The sequence below is a fragment of the Onychostoma macrolepis genome, chromosome 01 (assembly GCF_012432095.1).
Source record: "Onychostoma macrolepis isolate SWU-2019 chromosome 01, ASM1243209v1, whole genome shotgun sequence".
Taxonomy (NCBI): Eukaryota; Metazoa; Chordata; class Actinopteri; order Cypriniformes; family Cyprinidae; genus Onychostoma; species Onychostoma macrolepis.
In genome coordinates, this window is record NC_081155.1 from 9,215,961 (window position 1) to 9,222,702 (window position 6,742).

The 6,742-nt window shown below is 35.1% G+C and overlaps 1 long non-coding RNA gene across 1 annotated transcript; it reads right to left on the reverse strand.

Moving 5' to 3' along the window:
* Positions 1 to 115: 115 nt before the first annotated feature.
* LOC131545929 (uncharacterized) lies at positions 116 to 1,600 on the reverse strand. Its single transcript, XR_009272529.1, has 3 exons — positions 1,035 to 1,600; positions 465 to 555; positions 116 to 258 (listed from the first exon to the last, which is right to left on the reverse strand). It is a non-coding gene; the product is annotated as an uncharacterized LOC131545929 (long non-coding RNA).
* Positions 1,601 to 6,742: the final 5,142 nt, after the last annotated feature.

Below are 6,742 nucleotides of genomic sequence, written 5' to 3' on the forward strand. Positions count from 1 at the left end.
GGTACGATCCCTCCATCTGCCGCCTCTTACGGAGGACGCACGAGAACAGAACCAAGGCCAGAGCCAGCAGGAACAACACTGGCAGGAACAGGCCCGATGCGCTCACCGAACTCATGATGCTCCACAAGGTGTGTCCAAGGGTGTGTCCATTCAAGAAGACGCAAGATGTGAGTATCCGTGTGTGAGAGAGAGCAAAGTACCTGGTTAACTGTGACTACACAGTGGTCATCCTTTTACATTTTGGAAGGGAACTTTAACCTTGTGGAGGAGGAAGATAAAAGCGAGACGTGAATTCCTACAGTTCACAAACACATTCAAAGATGAGAAGATAATTTCAAAAGAGTCTACTGTTCAGCTGTGGACTGATGGGGTTAATTATTAGTCTGAGAGAACAACACTAACCTACAACTACAAGGACATCCACAAAAACACTTAACAGGCAGCTGAACATGAATTGAACTCACCCTCAAATCGTTCCAAAGCGGTATGGCTTTCAGTAAATTAATTAAACTGGTGTGTTATCCTCAATCTGAACTATTTTTGACTCTGAAAGACCTGGAAATACAGCACATGATGTTATTTAGTAAAGTTGTTTCTGTGTCCTTTTGAAGCATGAAACATTCAGTGCTCATTCATTTTAACAAGTTCAATTCTTCAAAATAAGTCAAACAAACAATTTAAATTTTTCGGTAAACACACACACAAAAACTGCATTAAAAAAAAAAAAAAAATGTTGGTCCCTACCAGGATGGTAATTAATAATATATATATATATTATATATATATATATATATATACACACACACACACATACATTTTTTTCCTCCTTTCACATTTTATGAGTGAAACAAAACAATTAAATAACCACAACTGAAGTATATACAATGACAATGAAGTGGTGTTTTGGTGGTTATCAACTTTCTAAACAAACATGATTTGATCTTCAAAACTAAATATCAAACATTTCAACTGGCATTTACAATGAACTATTTAAAGTAATGAGAAACAAAGGTTATGTTTAGACATAAACGTACCTCACAGTCATATTACATCCCTCACGCACGTCAATACCATGGTATTCAATACACTGCCCTGTATTAAAGTACCATACTGTCACCTGCTTTATGTGGGACTCTCGTTAAGATGATCAGTTCTTCACAAATGATTTGACTTCCGAGTTTGGAGATAATGTATGAAGCGAGCAGCGGCTGGGTTGGAGTGAGGTGATGAGTCAGTCAGTCAGTCAGTCACGGAATGCCGGTGGCGAAGCCGGTTTGACGAGCAGTTTTCAAAACACACTGAGACCAACAACCATCCGACTGAAAGAGAAACTGAGCTCACCTGAGAAACTGAGCTCACCTGAGAAACTGCTGTGATGTCTGCGGAGGAACTGTTGTTGTTAATAGTTTTTAATCCCAAACGATCAAGACCTCAGCGTCCAAGCGAATAGCGCGAGGCAGACGCTTTTGATTCGCGCGTTCATGACGGCAACTCTCGCACCTGCATCCGGAAGCGCGTCAACTCGCTGTACCTGTTCCTCTCACGAAACTCAGGTGGAACGCGCTCAAGAGTCAACGCCCCCCACCTTTTTTCCCAAAGCGCGGGTTCACACTAACTTATCCCTAAATTTCCTACATGATATACAATATAAAATTTAAAAAAAACGAAAAAAAAAGAAATTGTACATGACATATTGTGGTAAATAGAAATAAACCACACTTCATTTAATTTTAATTTAAAAATGGTTAACATAAAAGAAACATTTTATTATGTTTTCGGCTGCATCTGCTGTGTGCGAACATCTGACAGACGTCTATAAGACGTTAGTTTTACATACAACATTCTAAATCATAAACATCTTAAAGACATCTAATGGATTTTCTTTTTCTGTAATGGTTGTGGACTATGTTGTATTAGGAGAACCATTTAACTGTTCTAAATGGTAATTTACTTATATTAAATGTCGTAAAATGAAAAATATATTAAATTAAAAGGCAATATCATTATCATCATAGGGGGAAAAAAGGGTTATATAAATCCTGATAACTTTAGGTGTTTATTTTGTGATACTGACCAGCTGACTGTACATTATCTTTTGCATATCTATATGTATAGATTTGGCTGTACTTGTGAGAGCCAGCTCACTATATTGAAATCATAACAATCAACTTGCAGCACCTACAACACCTCACCTTCTAATGCTAGATTGTTTTGACCAATGTGGGATTTGCGAATATTGCAGTAGGAATAAGGGAATTTGAAAATGTTGCAATTACATATGTATATATATATATATATATATATATATACAGTGGGTAAAATAAGTATTGAACACGTCACTATTTTTCTCAGTAAATATATTTCTAAAGGTGCTGTTGACATGAAATTTTCACCTGATGTCGGTAACAACCCAAGTAATCCATACATACAAAGAAAACAAAACAAATAAGTTCAGAAATTAAGTTATGTGTAATAAAATGGAATGACACAGGGGAAAAGTATTGAACACATGAAGGAAGGGAGGTGAAAAAAGGCATGGGAAGCCAAGACACCAACTGAAATCTATCAGTAATTAGAAAGAAATCCTGCCCCTCATCAGTGTAAATTAATATTAGCTGGTTCAGTCCCAACATTTGGACATTTCAGCAAGACAATGATCCCAAACACATCCAAGAAAACTCTCAATTGCCATCAGAAAAATAAATTAAAGCTGCTAGAATGGCCGAGCCAATCACCTGACTTGAATCCAATAGAAAATAAGAACTAAACATCAGAGATCATAGAAGAGGCCCACAGAACCTTCAACCCTAGTGAAAAAAAAGAAGAAGAAAAAAGTATACTTTATTGTATTTGTAATATATTCCCTGTTTTAATAGTACATTGCAAATATAACGTACTATCAAAAAAATTACTATCTTTAAATATATAAAAAGTATATTAGCATCATGCTTTTGCCTATTTTCACAATACAAGTTTTAACACACTTTAAAATAATTGTAATTAAGTATATTTTCTAAAAGATATATTTTACAAAAATATACTTGAATTGAAAGTTCTGTTTATTATCCTTTTGATATTTTATTTTAAAAAATCACATAAATCTAACCTTTCATTGGATAATAATAATAATTTAAAATGGGGGGAAATATCATTATGAAATAAATGTGTTTCTCTAATACACAATTAATGGCACCCTTTTATTCAATACTTTTTGAAACCTCCATTTGCCAGTTTAACAGCTCTAAATGTTTTCCTATAATGCCTGATGAGGTTAGAGAACACCTGACAAGAGATCAGAGACCATTCCTTCATCCAGAATCACTCCAGACCCTTTAGATTCCCAGTTCCATGTTGGTGCTTCTTCTCTTCAGTTCACTCATTTTCTACAGGCTTCAGGTCAGAGGACTGGAATGGCCAGCAAAAGCTTAGTTCTTTGCTCAGTGACCCATTTTTGTGTTGATTTTGAGGTTTGTGTTTGGATTATTGTACGGTTGGAAGATCCAAACATGTCTCATTATAAGATTTCTAACAGAGTCACTCACTTATTGATTTTTTATCTGATGGTATTTGATAGAATCCATGATGCCATGTGTCTAAACAAGATGTCCACCCAGGTGGAAAAGAGGGAGTATTAAATGTATTAAAAATATACTTGAAATTCAAGTAGTATGTTTATAATACATTTGTATTCCCAACATGCTTATTTCAAGTGCATTAAAAATATATTGAATTGCATTTTAACATATTTCTAAAAAGTATACTAAAAGTACTTTTGTATTAAATATATGCTTAGTTATACTTCTAAGAAATATGCTAAACAGAAGCATACTTTTAATGTATTTATAAAAAGTATACTAGAAATACTATTTTAATAAATATATTCTTAGTTACACTTTTAAGGAATATACTAAACACAAGCATACTTGTAGTGACGTTTTAGTGTATTTACAAAAAAAAACACTTTTACTTAAAATATATTTTGTGTGTACTTTGTGTAAGAACATAACAAAATGATTACACTTTTAGTAGGTTTTTAGTGTACTTTATATTGCAGTAGGCCTACACATGGTTATATTTTAAATATTTGTATTTATAATTTTAATATTTGGAAAAGTACAATATTTTGAAAAACATTTTTAACCTTTACAATGTACAAACCTTTGTCAAATATTATTAACCATTGCAATATTTAAAATATGTTGTTTAATATGGGTTATGCTACGTTGGTTGATTAGGTTGTTGTTCATTACATGATACATTAATTGTAATAGGTGTTTATAAATTTGTTCAAGCTTGACGCCTTTATTTTCTAATATATATTTCTGAAATTCCCACAAGGATTTCAACATTATATCTGAATTAAAATAAATAAATAAATAATAATAAAAAAAAAAAAAATAATAATAAAAAAAAACACGTTTATTTGTGTATAAATTCAAACAACACAGACTTGATTGGTTCCAGAGCCATTGAACGGCTCTGATTGGTTCATATGATAACGAGCCCGCAGTAGAGAGCTTTGTAAATCAAATATGATGTGCGTGCAAATGTCCCTTGAATGTGCATATAAGTCTAAATTTAAACAGTATTATATTATATAGAGCGATCGTGTCTCTTTAGGGCACTTGGAGGAAACCACGCAATTCATATGGATTACTTTGGCGATGAACATTTTGAAAAGTGAATATCTTTTATGAATCTTTTCATCGGAGGAACATAAATCTCTCAGATTTCATTATACTATCTCCGCTTTTCTTCCGAAGATGAACGAAAGTCTTAGATGGTTTGGAGCATCTTAAGGGTGAGTGATGACAGAATTCAAATTGTTTTGGGGGAACTATGAAATTAATTAGAAAATATAGCGGTATGTTCTTATTTTTACCAGCTTCTGCAAGCGTGTATGGTGTCAGACTTTGGAACCTCACTGTGACTTCAGGTAAGATCTGTATTTAATTAACGTTATTTGTCTGTACCAGTCATGTTTTTGACGCATGCATTGGCAGAAAAAAATGAAATAAAATAAAATTAGTCATTATAACGTGTACAACATTAGCATTCTTTTATTTGCAACATGAAGTGTATTTATTTCTGATTTCCTGAACAATTTGGCTTCATTGTAATGAGGTTAATGATCTTTGAAAAACCATGATTATGAACATACAATTACTTTGTTTTGAGCTGATCAGCAAACTGTGGTAGTGTTGGTTGATTGGTGTTTATATTTGTTCAAGCTTGACAAACTTATCGACTTTATTTTCTAATATATATTTCTCATTACAGATAAGAACAAAGATCAAATTGTAAGAAGGCTTGCTTATAAGAGCATACAATGCATCTGAAACTGCTGAGGCTGGGAAGGTTTTTGACTATATTTCTGACCAGGTACATTGTTCTGTCATTCTTAAATAGAAAACAAATCATCAATCATCATTTGTGTAGCGAAGGCTACCTTATACTGTTAGGGCTAGCTCGAATCGCAGTGAACCAGGTGTGTCGGTCAGAACACCACAGAGGGAAGTAGCAGTTTGAACTGGTTTATTTTCACAGATGCGCTATAATCAAATCAGAGAGGGGAGTCAGCCTTTACATGCACATCAGTCAGTTTCTACTAACAGGATGTGGACAGATAGACTTGAAGACTGCAGTTGGTGGTGTATGTGATAGAGACAAGGAGGCCTCTTTGGAAACATCCAGAGGAATGAATACTCTCGTTTCAGTATGGGCTCTGGGACCGCTGCTAATAAGCATACACGGGTTGCTGAGAATGATGGGAGGTGTGAGCCAGTTAGAGGGAGAACTTAAGTACTGTCTTTCACAGATCTTGTCTTCTTGAGAGGGCTGGGTACATATCAGTAGAAGCACGAGATGTATGATTGTGGTGGAAGGTGTGGTTTCTCCTGCCAGAAACAAAGAGCAATATTCTAATAAAACCACCATTACAAGTATTATTATGCATACACAACTATAGGCTGCTCCCCTCTTACAGTAACATAATAATGTATAAACACTTAGTATACCAGTGCTTCCGCTATTATTAACTATCCAAATGACTTATAGCATTATAAACATTATAACTCCGAACAGTGTAAATCAACAGATGTGTTACAGGAATAGCATGTAGATAATAGAATTATCACACAGCATTGAACTGCTAATAACTGCGTCATCACTAATAAAGCCAAGCATCAATCAGTTAACGTTGCAGGTTTATATGTACCCACTCTTATAGGACGCACACAACACAAAATACATTCAACTGTGGCTGATATTAATGACGCACGTCTCCAACACTAGTTTAGGCAGAAAACCCGATCGCATGCAGTGGTGGAGGCAGTCTGCCGAACTCCGAGTAATGAACAGCGTCTCTTCCGGCTATCCGCGATAAGCGCGTTTCATAATAAAAGTCCCCATGCTGGCTAGCACGACAGCGCTCTGACACTCTCTCTATCGCCTTTTGCACAGCCGCCCCCAAATTGTGTGCAATTTGCTCATGTAAAGGCGTATTCTTAATCTGGAGTCGTTGACAGGCATTCCTTTTCCTCCTCAACATCCGGTATGACTGGAAGAGCAATAAGCCCTGCAACGGGCCGGGTGTAGACTTTGTCTTTAACTTGTACATCTACAGATCGTACATGCCCATCCACACTGGGATGTACTTTAACCCTTTAAAACCTAAGGGTAAAATAGGTCATTTTCACACATTTTGTTTATTTGACTGTAAAATTCTAACAGAATGTGCTAT